We start from the raw sequence: 16,121 nt of genomic DNA on the forward strand, positions 1-16,121 counted from the left end.
ACGCATCTTTCTGTTAGACCTATTCATTGCCCGCCCGGTTGGCCGTGCGGTCTAACGCGCGGCTTTCCGGGCGGGAAGGAGCGCCTGGTCCACGGCACGAATCCGCCCGGCGGATTTGTGTCGAGGTCCGGTGAACCGGCCAGTCTGTGGATGGTTTTTAGGTGGTTTTCCATCTGCCTCGGCGAATGCGGGCTGGTTCCCCTTATTCCGCCTCAGTTACGCTATGTCGGCGATTGCTGCGCAAACAAGTTCTCCACGTACGCGTACACCACCATTACTCTACCACACAAACGTAGGGGTTACACTCGTCTGGTGTGAGACGTTCCCTGGGGGGTCCACCGGGGGCCGAACCGCACAATAACCCTGGGCTTGGTGTGGGGCGGCGGAAGGGTGAAGTGGACCACTGCGGCTGCGGTGGGGACGGAGCCTCTCCGTCGTTTCTAGGTCCCCGGTTAACACACAATACTATACCCCTATTCATTACTTGCAGTCTGCCAAGTTACCCTCTCTCTCTCCTCCTCCCATCCCTTCTTTCACGTCCTGACAGTGCCCACAATTTTAATCAACCAGTCTCTAATATATATTTATCGTCATCCTTTTCACTAACAAATATAAATGGCGTTCTTTCTGCCACAGCTCTAGCTATTTTCAGTGTTTATGTCCTTCCTAATTCCAGGTGCTGAATTCTGTAATGACGAAAGATGTCTTATGATAAATGTGTCGCAATGAATGCCATGTAAAACAAGAAGACTATCTGCACAGATTTAAGTAAGCGCATTGTGGTCCTAAAGTAGCAGGATAAATAAATAAATATTATTCTCGTAGATTTTAAATACATTTCCCCGTCCACTAATAATGCTTCAGCTAAATGGATTCATACTAAACTTCGTCTACCAACAGAATACAATTATACGGCAATATCTATTTTATTAGGTAATGCCTTCATTAAAGCAATAGAAATGCGAGGGAGATGTGAAATGTGAACAGGTGGGGGCGACACGTGGGTGGTAGCTGTATTGATTTGACCGGCAGCCTCCCACCACTACACCCACCAAAATTCTGTGACTCGAGGCAGTGCGAGTGAGATGTGAAATGTGAACTGGTGGGAGTGACACGTGGGTGGTAGCTGTATTGATCTGACGGGCAGCCTCCCACCACCCCACCCGCCAAAATTCTGTGACACGAGGCAGTGCGAGTGAGATGTGAAATGTGAACAGGTGGGGGCGACACGTGGGTGCCAGCTGTATTGATTTGACCTGCAGCCTCCCACCACTCCACCCGCCAAAATCCTGTGACATGAGGTAATGCGAGCGAGATGCGAAACGTGAACAGGTGGGGGCGGCGCGTGGGTGGTAGCTGTATTGATCCGACCGACAGCCTCCCACGTGTCCACCTCCCACCTACTCAGCTCTCAGTTACCAGTGGCAACCTCTGTATTATACGTAGTTCTGCGATATAGAACGATTCATCCGTCTACTGGAGGAAAAATGCAACAGAATAAGCCAAATGAAGATATTCGCTGTATCGGGTAAGTGCAAAATTATATCCTGCAGTGGTGTCTAAATTATTTTAAGTACCTTTATAAACAATCCATCAATAATTTTATACGTAAATTTTCATTTTAGACATTACATATTTCAGTCGTAGTCGGACTTAAAGATTCTGCACAGATCAAAAGGCGCATAGCTAAGAAAGATTCTGCGTTTTCCGTATTCACTTTGCGTCCTTGTTCCACATAGCTATAAGAAATGCAATTAGCTATGGAGGGAAAAAATGCACATGCAAATCTGTACTCATGAGAGTATGTTAATTCCAAGCAGCTACTCGTAATTTTATTGAAGATTACAGTACATAAAAAATAGACGAAATTATATACAGGCACGCTTATTCTGAAAATATATTTCTATGAAGTTATACTTTGAACTACGGGAAAATTTATGGTAAATCACATCTTCAGTAAACATCTGCAAGGATTCTACCGCCGGAGTCATCAACAGTCTCGTGTGGAGAAGACTGAGGTTACTACAATTTGTTTCGCGTAGAATGGTAAAAGGCACTAAAGATATTCGAGTTCAAAACGAGATATTTAGTAGTGGAAGAGCTTAGAGTTTTATATTTGTAGCTTCAGAGCCACTATCTGATACGAATAAATGTTATACAAAAGAAAGTCTTATAATTATTGTGAGAAACTACAAAACCCTTTTACACTGATATGAAACGATAATTTCATGATTACATTGACAATGTAGTTGTTTTAATTGTATTTTTCAGTCACCTGGAGTGGGAAACTTCTTTGCTGCTAGTATAAACTATGGGTAGATAGTATCTCATTACATTTTCAAGACAAGCCTCAATTATGCTTGTGACTTTCAGCACTTACAACTCACAATGCAACCTAAAACTTACGAACACGTCGTTGCATACAAATGACAACAACAGATAGACAGTTGCACTACATCTGCTCTTGGTCCGCGTTTTATATCTATAATATTACCAGACAATACAATTGTCCAAGTTAATTTCGGTAACATACATGTGACTAATTTTCTCCTAGTGTTATTAAATACAGGACAATTGAAAGAGTGAGAAAAATTAGCGCCAGTCGCTTTCTTTATATGCAGCTGTCTTAAGCTGTGTAGGAATAACGCCAAAAGGAAATGTATGTTACGGAAGTAAACGCGAGGAAATGTATGTTCAAAACTGAGTATACTCATCGCTGAAAGTCTTGTAAACGAGAAACACTAAAGATATCGTGCCACTACATCGCTGTATCCTCCGGCATTTTCTAACTAAGGCAGTTTCAGTGTCACAAGATACAATCTTCCAACATCTAGTTGTCTGCCAAGAAGAATTTCAGATGATATTCTGGGCACCAAATTCGTCAAATATCAGTCCGATTGAACACATATGAGACGTGATTTGGCACCAGCTCAGAACTCGGTAACCTCACTCGCGTAAAATACATAGGGAACATGTGTTGGTATATTCCTTTGACTACATGCTAAAGTCTTGTAAAACCAGTGCCACAATGATCTGCAGCTGTTACACACGTATCAGGCAGAACATTATGACCACCAAATTTCTATCGGTATAAACGCGTCCAGGCGATAGCAGCGTCACCTGGCGGGGAATGACTGCTAGTCAGACACACGTACGGTACAAAAAGTATCAGTGAGCGTGTTGTGCGTGTGTAGAATGGGGAAGGCGCGCGGTCTATCTCAGTTTGACCGAAAGCAGATAGTGGTAGTCTGGAGGCTCGGCATGAGCTTTTCGGAAACTGCATGACTTGTCGTGTGTTCGAGTAATACAGTGGTGAGTGTCTTCAACACGAGGCGAAACTAAGGTGAAACCACGTCCAGACGGCGTGGGTTTGGGCGGACACCGCTCATTACAGATTTCGGACGTCGTAAACTGGGCAGACTGGTAAAACAGAACAAGCGGCGAACTGTGGCGGAACTGACATCAGACATAAATTCTGGGCACAGTGTATCGAACACTCCCAATGATAGGCCTCCGCAGCCGACGACCCATGCATGTGCCAATGTTAACACCACATCGGCAACTACTACTAAAATAGGCACATGGCCATCGGCACTGGACGTTGGTGCAGTGTCAGATCGTTGCATGGTCTGATGCATCCCGATATCTTCTTCATCAAGCCGATGGGAGGGTGCGAATCAGTCGTCTTTCAGGGCAACAGCTAATTGTCATTTGTACTGCGGGACGGAAACAACCTGGCGGCGGCTCCATTATGCTCTAGGAAACATTCACGTCAGTACCCATGGGTCCAGTGGATCTCGTACAAGGCGCCCTGACGGCCAAGAAGTATCCTACACTGACTGCAGACCACATATACTCCATCATGACAATCATGTTTCTCGACGGCAGTGGCATTTTTCAAGAAGGTAATGCGCCATCTACAAGGCCAGGAATGTGATGGAGTGCTTAGAGGAACAAAGTGGCGAGTACCACCTGATGTGCTGCCCCCCCCCCCCCCCCCCCCAGGTCTGAATCATACCGAATACATCTCGGATGTGATTGAACGTGGCGTCAGAGCTCATCGCCCACATCCCTGGAATTTTACGGGAATTAGGTGACTTTTGTGTGCAGATGTGGTGCCAGCTCCCTCCAGCGAGCTACCAAGGCGTCGGTCATTCTATGACACGACGTGTTGCCGCTGTTATCCGTGCCAAATGTGGACATACCGGCTATTAGATAGGTGGCCATAATGTTCTGGATGATCAGTATAAATAAAAGCGTAAAAGTTAGTTTGTTCAAAATCTTAAATCTTCGAATGGTTTTCCCAGATTGATTCGAAATTTTCACACATCGTCCAGTTCGAATACGCACGTACTTTTCTATACCTATTTTTTAAATATACAGTATATAAATAAATATGTTCACTACTGGCCATTAAAATTGCTACACCAAGAAGAAATGCAGATGATAAACGGGTATTCATCGGACAAATATATTATACTAGAACTGACATGTGGTTACATTTTCACGCAATTTGGGTGCATAGATCCAGACAAATCAGTACCCAGAACAACCACCAATGGCCGTAATAACGGCCTTGATACGCCTGGGCATTGTCTCAAACAGAGCTTGGATGGCGAGTGCAGGTACAGCTGCCCATGCAGCTTCAACACGATACCACAGTTCATCAAGAGTAGTGACTGGTGTACTGTGACGAGCCAGTTGCTCGGCCACCATTGACCAAACGTTTTCAATTGGTGAGAGATCTGGAGAATGTGCTGGCCAGGGCAGCAGTCGAACATTTTCTGTATCCCGTACAGGACCTGTAACATGCGGTCGTGCATTATCCTGCTGAAATGTAGGGTTTCGCAGTGATCGAATTAAGGGTAGAGCCACGGTTCATAATACATCTGAAATGTAACGTCCACTGTTCAAAGGTGCCGTTAATGCCAGCAAGAGGTGACCGAGACGTGTAACCAATGGCACCCCATACCATCACGCCGGGTGATACGCCTTTATGGCGATGACGAATACAGGCTCCAGTGTGCGTTCACCGCGATGTCGCCAAACACGGATGCGACCATCATGATACTGTAAACAGAACCTGGATTCACCTAAAAAAATGACGTTTAGCCATTCGCGCACCCAGGTTCGTTGTTGAGTACACCATCGCAGGCGCTCCTGTCTGTGATGCAGCGTCAAGGGTAACCGCAGCCATGGTCTCCGAGCTGATAGTCCATGCTCCTGCAAACGTCGTCGAACTGTTCGTGCAGATAGTTGTCTTGCAAACGTCCCCATCTGTTGACTCAGGGATCTAGACGTGGCTGCACGATCCGTTACAGCCATGCAGATAAGATGCCTGTCATCTCGACTGCTAGTGATACGAGGCCGTTGGGATCCAGTACGGCGTTCCGTATTACCATCCTGAACCCACCGATTCCATATCTGCTAACAGTCATTGAATCTCGACCAACGCGAGCAGCAATGTCGCGGTACGACAAACCGCAATCGCGATAAGCTACAATCCGACCTTTATCAAAGTCGGAAACATGATGGTACGCATTTCTCCTCCTTACACGAGGAATCACAACAACGTTTCACCAGGCAACGCCGGTCAACTGCTGTTTGTGTATGAGAAATCGGTTGGAAAATTTCCTCATGTCAGCACGTTGTAGGTGTCGCCACCGGCGCCAACCTTGGGTGAATGTTCTGAAAAGCTAATCATTTGCATATTACAGCATCTTCTTCCTGTCGGTTAACTTTCGCTTCTTGAACACGTCATCTTCGTGGTGTATCAATTTTAATGGGCAGTAGTGTAATATGTTGTGGGGAAACGTTATTACCAAAAATCTCGAAAAGTTATTGACCGATTTACTTCAAATTCTTACGCAATACTCTAATGAACGTTCTGAAGGACATAGGCTATATAAAAAAAAGCTGTAGGTCAGACACAGGGTGGAAGTGACGATGGACAGAGGGCTGGGAGGAAATGTACATAGAAAATGGAAAGGTGCAGATGGACAGAGAGAGGGAGAAGAAGGTTGGCAGAGAAATGGGAAAGGAGGTGATGGACAGAGAGAGAAAGGGGGCGGCAGGAGATGGAGAGAGAGGGGGGAGGACGTGACGGACAAGAAAGGGGGGAGGAAGAGATGCACAGAGACAGGAGGGAGGGAGGGAAGAGAGAGAGAGAGTTTAGAACGAATATCCAATTCCTTTACAAATTAGAAACGCGTGCTTTCTCATTTATTTATATTCCATTTAGCCACATTGAGCCACAGCAACACGTGGCCAGGAACAGCTAGTTGTGAAAACAAAGGCAGTCTGTTAGAGGTATACATCTGTGAAATCAAACTCTGTTGTCGGGTAACAACGCCGACAGTCCAAAAAGTTTCGAGACTGGGTTAATAAAAAATATAGAAAAGTTAAGATGGCAGTTTCAGCGCTTCATGTGTTCTACACAGTCTCCCCCTCGCCCCACTTGAGCGCAACGCACCGTACGTTCATGTAGCTGGAAATTATTTAAATTTGTGGTAAGATCTTATGGGACCAAACTGCTGAGGTCATCGGTCCCTAAGCTTACACACCATTTAGTCTAACTTAAACTGACATACGCTAAGGACAACAAACAGGCATGCCCGAGGGAGGACTCGATCCAACGGAGGGAGGCGCGCGGACCGTGACAAGGCGCCCGAGACTGCGCGGCTGCCCCGCGCGGCCACATACAGCTACGTGAAACTGTTTTAGAAAAATTCTTCTTTGGAATATTGCTCATCTTGCGCGTAATGACTTCAACGTCGATTATGTAGTAAAGCATTAACCCTTCAGGTGAAATTCTGCACTTTTCGTTTGATGGCAGATTCTTGTAGGTAACATCAAGTCTCGTCACTACTGATGATTTTGTAAGTGTTTTTCATTTCAGTCACGTCGCGGTAGGCGTCTACATCTACATCTACATCTACATCTACATACATACTCCGCAAGCCACCTGACGGTGTGTGGCGGAGGGTACCTTGAGTACCTCTACCGGTTCTCCCCTCTATTCCAGTCTCGTATTGTTCGTGGAAAGAAGGATTGTCGGTATGCTTCTGTGTGTGCTCTAATCTCTCTGATTTTATCCTCATGGTCTCTTCGCGAGATATACGTAGGAGGGAGCAATATACTGCTTGACTCCTCGGTGAAGGTATGTTCTCGAAACTTGAACAAAAGCCCGTACCGAGCTACTGAGCGTCTCTCCTGCAGAGTCTTCCACTGGAGTTTATCTATCATCTCCGTAACGCTGTCGCGATTACTAAATGATCCTATAACGAAGCGCGCTGCTCTCCGTTGGATCTTCTCTATCTCTTCTATCAACCCTATCTGGTACGGATCCCACACTGCTGAGCAGTATTCAAGCAGTGGGCGAACAAGCGTACTGTAACCCACTGCCTTTGTTTTCGGATTGCATTTCCTTAGGATTCTTCCAATGAATGTCAGTCTGGCATCTGCTTTCCCAACGATCAACTTCATATGATCATTCCATTTTAAATCACTCCTAATGCGTACTCCCAGATAATTTAGGGAATTAACTGCTCCCAGTTGCTGACCTGCTATTTGTAGCTAAATGATAAGGGATCTATCTTTCTATGTATTCGCAGCATATTACACTTGTCTACATTGAGATTCAATTGCCATTACCTGCACCATGCGTCAATTCGTTGCAGATCCTCCTGCGTTACGGAGATGATAGATAAACCCCAGTGGAAGACTCTGCAGGAGAGACGCTCAGTAGCTCGGTACGGGCTTTTGTTAAAGTTTCGAGAACATACCTTCACCGAAATCTCAAGCATTATATTGCTCCCTCCTACGTATATCTCGCGAAGAGACCATGAGGATAAAATCAGAGAGATTAGAGCCCACACAGAAGCATACCGACAATCCTTCTTTCCACGAACAATACGAGACTGGAATAGAAGGGAGAACCGATAGAGGTACTCAGGGTAGCCTCCGCCACACACCGTCAGGTGGCTTGCGAAGTATGGATGTAGATGTAGATTTCAGTACAATTTTCCTTTGTTACAACCTCTCGATATACTACAGCATCATCCGCAAAAAGCCTCAGTGAACTTCCTATGTTATCCACAAGGTCATTTATATATATTGTGAATAGCAACAGTCCCACGACACTCCTCTGCAGCACACCTGAAATCACTCTTACTTCGGAAGACACCTCTCCATTGAGAATGACATGCTGCTTTCTGTTATCTAGGAACTCTTCAATCCAATCACACAATTGGTCTGATAGTCCATATGCTCTTACTTTGTTCATTAAACGACTGTGGGGAACTGTATCGAACGCCTTGCGGAAGTCAAGAAACACCGCATCTACCTGGGAACCTGTGTCTATGGCCCTCTGAGTCTCGTGGACGAATAGCGCGAGATGGGTTTCACAAGACCGTCTTTTTCGAAACCCATGCTGATTCCTAGAATTCCTAGATTTCTAGACTCCAGAAAAGTCATTATACTCGAACATAATACGTGTTCCAAAATTCTACAACTGATCGACATTAGAGATATAGGTCTATAGTTCTGCACATCTGTTCGACGTCCCTTCTTGAAAACGGGGACGACCTGTGCCCTTTTCCAATCCTTTGCAACGCTACGCTCTTCTAGAGACCTACGGTACACCGCTGCAAAAAGGGGGCAAGTTCCTTCGCGTACTCTGTGTAAAATCGAATTGGTATCCCATCACGTCCAGCGGCCTTTCCTCTTTTCAGCGATTTTAATTGTTTCTCCATCCCTCTGTCGTCTGTTCCGATATCTACCATTTTGTCATCTGTGCGACAGTCTAGAGAAGGAACTACAGTGCAGTCTTCCTTTGTGAAACAGCTTTGGAAAAAGACATTTAGTATTTCGGCCTTTAGTCTGTCATCCTCTGTTTCAGTACCATTTTGGTCACAGAGTGTCTGGACATTTTGTTTTGATCCACCTACCGCTTTGAGATAAGACCAAAATTTCTTACGATTTTCTGCCAAGTCAGTACATAGAACTTTACTTTCGAATTCATTGAACGCCTCTCGCATAGCCCTCCTCACACTACATTTCGCTTCGCGTAATTTTTGTTTGTCTGCAAGGCTTTGGCTATGTTTATGTTTGCTGTGAAGTTCCCTTTGCTTCCGCAGCAGTTTTCTATCTCGGCTGTTGTACCACGGTGGCTCTTTTCCATCTCTTACGATCTTGCTTGGCACATACTCATCTAACGCATATTGTACGATGGTTTTGAACTTTGTCCACCGATCCTCAACACTATCTGTACTTGAGACAAAACTTTTGTGTTGAGCCATCAGGTACTCTGTAATCTGCTTTTTGTCACTTTTGCTAAACAGAAAAATCTTCCTACCTTTTTTAATATTTCTAATTACGGCTGAAATAATCGATGCAGTAACCACTTAATGGTCGTTAATTCCCTGTTCTGCGTTAACTGTTTCATATAGTTCGGTTCTGTTTGTCACCAGAAGGTCTAACATGTTATCGCCACGAGTCGGTTCTCTGTTTAACTGCTCAAGGTAATTTTCAGATAAAGCACTTAAAAAAAATTCACTGTATTCTTTGTCCCTGCCACCCGTTACGAACGTTTGAGTCTCCCAGTCTATATCCGGCAAATTAAAATCTCCACCCAGAACTATAACATGATGGGGAAATCTACTCCAAATATTTTCCAAATTATCCTTCAGGTGCTCAGCCACAACAGCTGCGGAGCCAGTGGGCCTATAGAGACATCCAATTACCATGTCTGAGCCTGCTTTAACCGTGACCTTCACTCAAATTATTTCACATTTCGGATCTCCGTCAATTTCCTTCGATACTATTGCACTTCTTATCGCTATAAACACGTCTCCCCCTTCAATGTCCAGCCTGTCTCTGCGGTATACATTCCAGTCTGAGTTTAGCATTTCATTTCTGTTTACGTCTGGTTTCATCCAACTTTCTGTCCCTAGTACGTGTGGTTGTTTTTGTTCGGAAGCCGAGATGAGCGGGACAGACTTTGCAGGCAATTTTTTCTTTTACACAATACGATTTTGTAGTGCCTGTATTGTTAAGAGGAACGATGCAATGTTGCTTCGGACATAAATGCAGGTGCGTCGGAACAGACACTGCGGTGACGAAAGTCGTTATGAAATTCATGAAATGTATCCGCAGGTCCAATGTCCGAAGGAACATTGCATTGTTCTTCCTAACAACACAGGCACCGCAGTACATCTACAACTACATCTACATCTACATTTATACTCCGCAAGCCACCCAACGGTGTGTGGCGGAGGACACTTTACGTGCCACTGTCATTATCTCCCGTTCCACTCGCGAATGGCTCACGGGAAGAACGACTGCCGGAAAGCCTCCGTGCGTGCTCGAATCTCTCTAATTTTACATTCGTGATCTCCTCGGGAGGTATAAGTAGGGGAAGCAATATATTCGATACTTCATCCAGAAACGCACCCTCTCGAAACCTGGACAGCAAGCTACACCGCGATGCAAAGCGCCTCTCTTGCAGAGTCTGCCACTTGAGTTTGCTAAATATCTCCTCTGTCAACCCGACCTGGTACAGATCCCACACTGATAAGCAATACCCAAGAATAGGTCGAACGAGTGGTTTGTAAGCCACCTCCTTTTGTTGATGGACTACATTTTCTAAGGACTCTCCCAATGAATCTCAACCTGGCACCCGCCTTACAAACAATTAATTTTATATGATCATTCCACTTTAAATCGTTCCGTACGCATACTCCCAGATATTTTACAGAAGTAACTGCTAGCAGTGTTTGTTCCGCTATCATATAATCATACAATAAAGGATCCTTCTTTCTATGTATTCGCAATACATTACATTTGTCTATGTTATGGGTCTGTTGCCACTCCCTGTACCATGTGCCTATCCGCCGCTGATCTTCCTGCATTTAGCTGCAATTTTCTAATGCTGCAACTTCTCTGTATACTACAGCATCATCCGCGAAAAGCCGCATGGAACTTCCGACACTATCTACTAGGTCATTTATATATATTGTGAAAAGCAGTGGTCCCATAACATTCCCCTGCGGCACGCCAGAGGTTACTTTAACGTCTGCAGACGTCTCTCCATTGAGAACAACATGATGTGTTCTGTTTGCTAAAAACTCTTCAATCCAGCCACACGGCTGGTTTGATATTCCGTAGGCTCTTACTTTGTTTATCAGGCGACAGTGCGGAACTGTATCGAACGCCTTCCGGAAGTCAAGGAAAATGGCATCTACCTCGGAGCCTGTATCTAACATTTTCTGGGTCTCATGAACAAATAAAGCGAATTGGGTCTCACACGATCGCTGTTTCCGGAATCCATGTTGATTCCTACAGAGTAGATTCTGGGTTTCCAGACATGACATGATACGCGAGCAGAAAACATGTTCTAAAATTGTACAACAGATCGATGTCAGAGATCGAGGGCTATAGTTTTGCGCATCTGCTCGACGACCCTTCTTGAAAACTGGAACTACCAATGCTCTTTCCCAGTATCGTATTTATCCGCCAATACCAGGCACCGACTTTCAATTAAAATGTCCTCCTAAAAAGTTGTAGCACAGGAACGACAAGCATGGAAGTTCGGTCTGGCCGTGAGTCGTGCACGGCTAACCGAACGCTAAAGGCGACTGCTCTCGTAAAGCGGATAATCCGCGTTCGAGTCCCTGTCTACCACAAATTTTCATTATTGTCATTCTCTTGTACAGCTGACTGTTGTTCGTATTCGCCACTACCAATACATTTCATGTCTTCTTCAAAACGTTTTCTAGAATGCCTGAACACTTCATTTAGAGATGTCGCTATAATCCGATTTGTGACACACTACAGGTGCACTCCGTTGCTTGAACCTGTCTCCTCACAACTGACTAGTCCAATGGGCATTAGTTCCTGGTTTAGACTGCCACTGTGGCTACTGTGCTGACGCCGCTCATACGGCAAGAATAAAATTAGTGTTTCTACTTTGTTGACACAAGGTGTACAATACCGCAGTGTCGCACCCGAGCTTTGCAATATGCGTGGAATCTGCTTGAGATGCTGTCCACAACATATCTGACACGTTTCTGCTCGAGCCTGTCTTACTCTTGGGCAGCAACCCTATTGAGGTCATCCAGTCCGTAGGATGGTTCCTGCGATGATGTGCCGGAAGTTTTAATTGGTCTCAAGCACGCTGTTTTGTTCGTGTCAGCTGATACAGGGGACGGAAAAAAATATGGGAAGACCGCAATAAATGTATGCTTGAACATAAATGCAAATACTAGCTGAGCCTTCAGGTTGCGCCATTGTGTTTGACCACGAACGGCACCAATGCATTGTCCTCAATACGTCAGTCGCGGTCAGGACAGTGTTGGTTGTAATGGTGAGTGCATTGTGTCGGAGCTAAATGAATTCTAACGTGGTCAAATTTTGATCTTCGTTTAGTGGGTGCTACAATAACCGTGGCAGTCGAATTGAAGGAACATAAACAGTCTCGACCGCAATAAATCTTTATTTTGTGGTTACCGGTTTCGCTCAGTTACTGAACATCTTCACACCTTATACCATGTTGGTAGGTGGTGGAGTTGAGTTGAGGTTCGTGGAGTTCGTAACGTCTGCTCCGTTCACCGCCACAGCCTGTTAATATGGTGTGAGATCTGAAGGTGGTCAGTAACTGATCGAAACCGAACAACATCCCCCCCACCACCAAAAAAAAAAAAAAAAAAGAAAAGTTTCTTGCGGGGCGAGACTAAGAAAAACCGCTGTTCTCCACGAGAAATATTCTCAAAAATTATGAATTGTTTGATGTTTCAAGAGGCACCGTATATACATCTACATCTAAGTCTACATAGATAGTCCGTAGGCCACCATATGGTGCGTGGCGGAGGGTACCCTGTACCACAAGTAGTCGTTCCCACTCGCAGATAGAACGAGGGAAAAATGACTGTCTATATGCCTCCGTATGAGCCCTAATATCTCGTATCTTATCTCCGTGGTCTCTATGCGAAATGTAAGTTTGCGGCGGTAGGATCGTTCTACAGTCAGCTTCAAATGACGGTTCTCTAAACTTTCTGAGTAGTGTTCTCCGCAATGAATGTCTTCTTCCTTCCAGGAATTCCTACCTAGGCTCCCGAAGCCTATCCGTAACACTTGAATGCTGATCGACCCTACCAGTAACAAATCTAGCAGCTCGCCTCTGAATTGCTTCGGTGTGTCCTTTCAATCCGACCTGGTGCGGATCCCAACTCTCCAGCATTACTCCAGAATATGTAGCACTAGCGTCCTATATGCGGTCTCCTTTACACATGAACCACACTTTCCTAAAATTCTCCCAATAAACCGAAGTCGCCCATTCGCCTCCCGTACTACAATCCTCACATGCTTGTTCCACTTCACATCGCTTCACAACATTACGCCAAGACATTTAAACAAAGTAACTGTGTTAAGCAGAACACCACTAATGTTGTAACCGAACATTACGGGTTTGTTCTTCCTACTGATCCGCATTAAATCACACTTTCCCTCATTAAGAGTCAATTACCATTCATCACACTACCCAAAAATTTTGTCTAAGTCATCTTTTATCAGCCTACAGTCACTTATCTTCGATATCTTCTGTACACCACAGAATCATCAGCGAACAACGCCAGATTGCTGCCCACCCTATCTGCCAGGTCATTTACGTATACAGAAAATAGCAACGTTCCCATTACACTTCCCTGGGACACTCCAAGTGTTACCCCTGTATCCGATGAACACTCGCCGTTGAGTACAACATTCTTCGTCCTATTACGTATGAAATCTTCGAGCCAGTCGCATACCTGGGAGCCTATTCTGTATGCACATACCTTCGTTAACAGTCTGCAATGGGGTGCCGTGTCGAATGCTTTTCGGAACTCCAGAAATATGGAATCCGCCTGTTGACCTTCTTCCATAGTTCGCATTATATCATGTGAGAAAATAGCAAGCTGGATTTCACACGAAAAATCCTTTCTAAAGCCGTGCTGATACGTGGACATGAGCTTTACGGGCTCTAGGATACTTTTTATATTCGAACTCAGAATATGCTCTAGAATTCTACAGCAAATGGATGTTAAGGATATTGGTCTGTTATTTTACCGTTCTTGTGTACAGGAGTCATCTGCACTTTCTCAGTCGCATGGCACTTTGAGGTGGTCGAGAGATTCACGATAAGTGCAAACTAACTAAGGGGCCAATGTCGTAGAGTACTCTTAGTAAAACAGAATTGGGATCCCATCAGGACCTGGAAACTTATTTGTTTCCAACTCTTCCAGTTGTTCCTCTACGCCAGGGATGTTTATGACTATGTCATCCATACGGGACTCTGTGCGATGGTCAAACGACGGTACGTTTGTACGATTCTCCTGCGTGAACAATTTCTGAATCGTGGAATTTAAAACTTCCGCCTTCAATTTGCTATCTCCTGCTTCCAAACCAGGCTGGTCAACGAGTGACTTGATGGAAGCCATAAACCCGCTTAGCGATTTTACATAGTGAAACCTTCCCGTCTCCTCTATATCTCTTTTGTTACGCAACCTTCCCTTGCGAGGTGCCGGGGCTAGCAGTGTATTTAACACTAAATTCTTCTAGAATCTACATATGTAAATGATGCTCTAAGCCCCCCCCTATTCTAACTCCGACTTTTGCTGTTGCACAAGGATAAAAAAAAATACGCGAACTGACTCTAATCAACCCTGCCAGTGGAGTAGAAGAGAGTTTGGCACCTCCAATAATTTAATTTGATAAATAAGTTAAATAAACGAAGGTTTCATTAACATAGTGAGGAATGATAGGGTTGCGCTACCGATTAACAGAATGAAAGTTCTGTCCAAAATAACAATATGATTTATTAAGACTAAACACAAAATAATAAACAAAAACACATGAAACATTTACAATACATCAAATTGGCTCAAATTGGATACTCAAACAAACGCTGTGAATGTGAAGTTCTCCCTAAACTAGATTGTGAGGATTATGACGAAGTGGTATGTGGAGCCAATTCCTTGTAACTCAAATCTTAAGAGAAAACACATAGCCAACCCAACATTAATTGCTGCTACCCAAGACAGAACAAAGTTAGAAAAAGACGAACAGGCGCGCTCTGCTGAGCTCTGATTATCACCTAGGAAAATCCCTGTCTGCCGGTGCTGCGGACATACATTACCAATCTGTCTTCTTAACTGCAAGAACACGATTTGGCGTACCGGAGGCGATGGTTGGTTGCTTCGACGTCCTCGACCGAAAGGCGAGAGCCGACTCCCCACAAGAGCACCCATACAAAACCGAACACAGAACATTCCCGCCCCCACGACAGTGGCCGTGGTTAACCGTTCCAATCAGCAACTCGAAAACTGGCGGAAAATTCCACTCCATTGCCGGAGCACTACCATTCCACCAATGGAGATTCTTGGCGCCAACTTCTGCGCTGATTTTGCTACGTCACGGAGCTATGCCCTGAGCAAGCCAATCACAGTTACTATTTTGCAGAAAGCGCGGGAATTTTCCCGCCACAACTGCCTGGGTACACAAGTCATTCCCACGCCTCGCTGGTAGCTCGCCAGAAAGTGTTTTCGCTAAGTTTCTGCGAAGTAACGGAACCTCTAGCCCAGCCGCTACTTCAGGCCTCTCCGGGCGTGTCTTTTGACAATGTCGGCGTCTGGAAAGCATTCACTCGACTCCCTCACACCCTTTCAAAATCAGCGGAGCCCGCCTGTCACCGGACCACCCGGGTGACGAGAGACGCTGCGTGGGAAGTCCGCGTGTGAAGGAATAGCAACTTTCCACCACATGCAATTAGAGAGGAGAATCGTAAGATAGAAATATGAGAGGGAGCTCATGCCACCTCTCACCCTTCTACAATAACCTATGAAACCTTCCCTTAGGATTTCTATCTCTTGCTTAATAATAACAAATGAAATCTTACCTTTGAAATTAATTCTCTTTCTCAATAATAAGTACAATCTTCGCATACAAATTTAAATGCTCCTTATTAAAAGTGATTTGCTGATTATTTCGACGAAACACAGCATGTGTCGTCGTCGTGGCCCTCAGTCGCTACCTGCAATAGCCCAAAACTGTTCCTTACCTTTTTTACTGTTACTGGATCGTCATCTGAC

The sequence above is a fragment of the Schistocerca serialis genome, chromosome 3, assembly GCF_023864345.2.
Source record: "Schistocerca serialis cubense isolate TAMUIC-IGC-003099 chromosome 3, iqSchSeri2.2, whole genome shotgun sequence".
Taxonomy (NCBI): Eukaryota; Metazoa; Arthropoda; class Insecta; order Orthoptera; family Acrididae; genus Schistocerca; species Schistocerca serialis.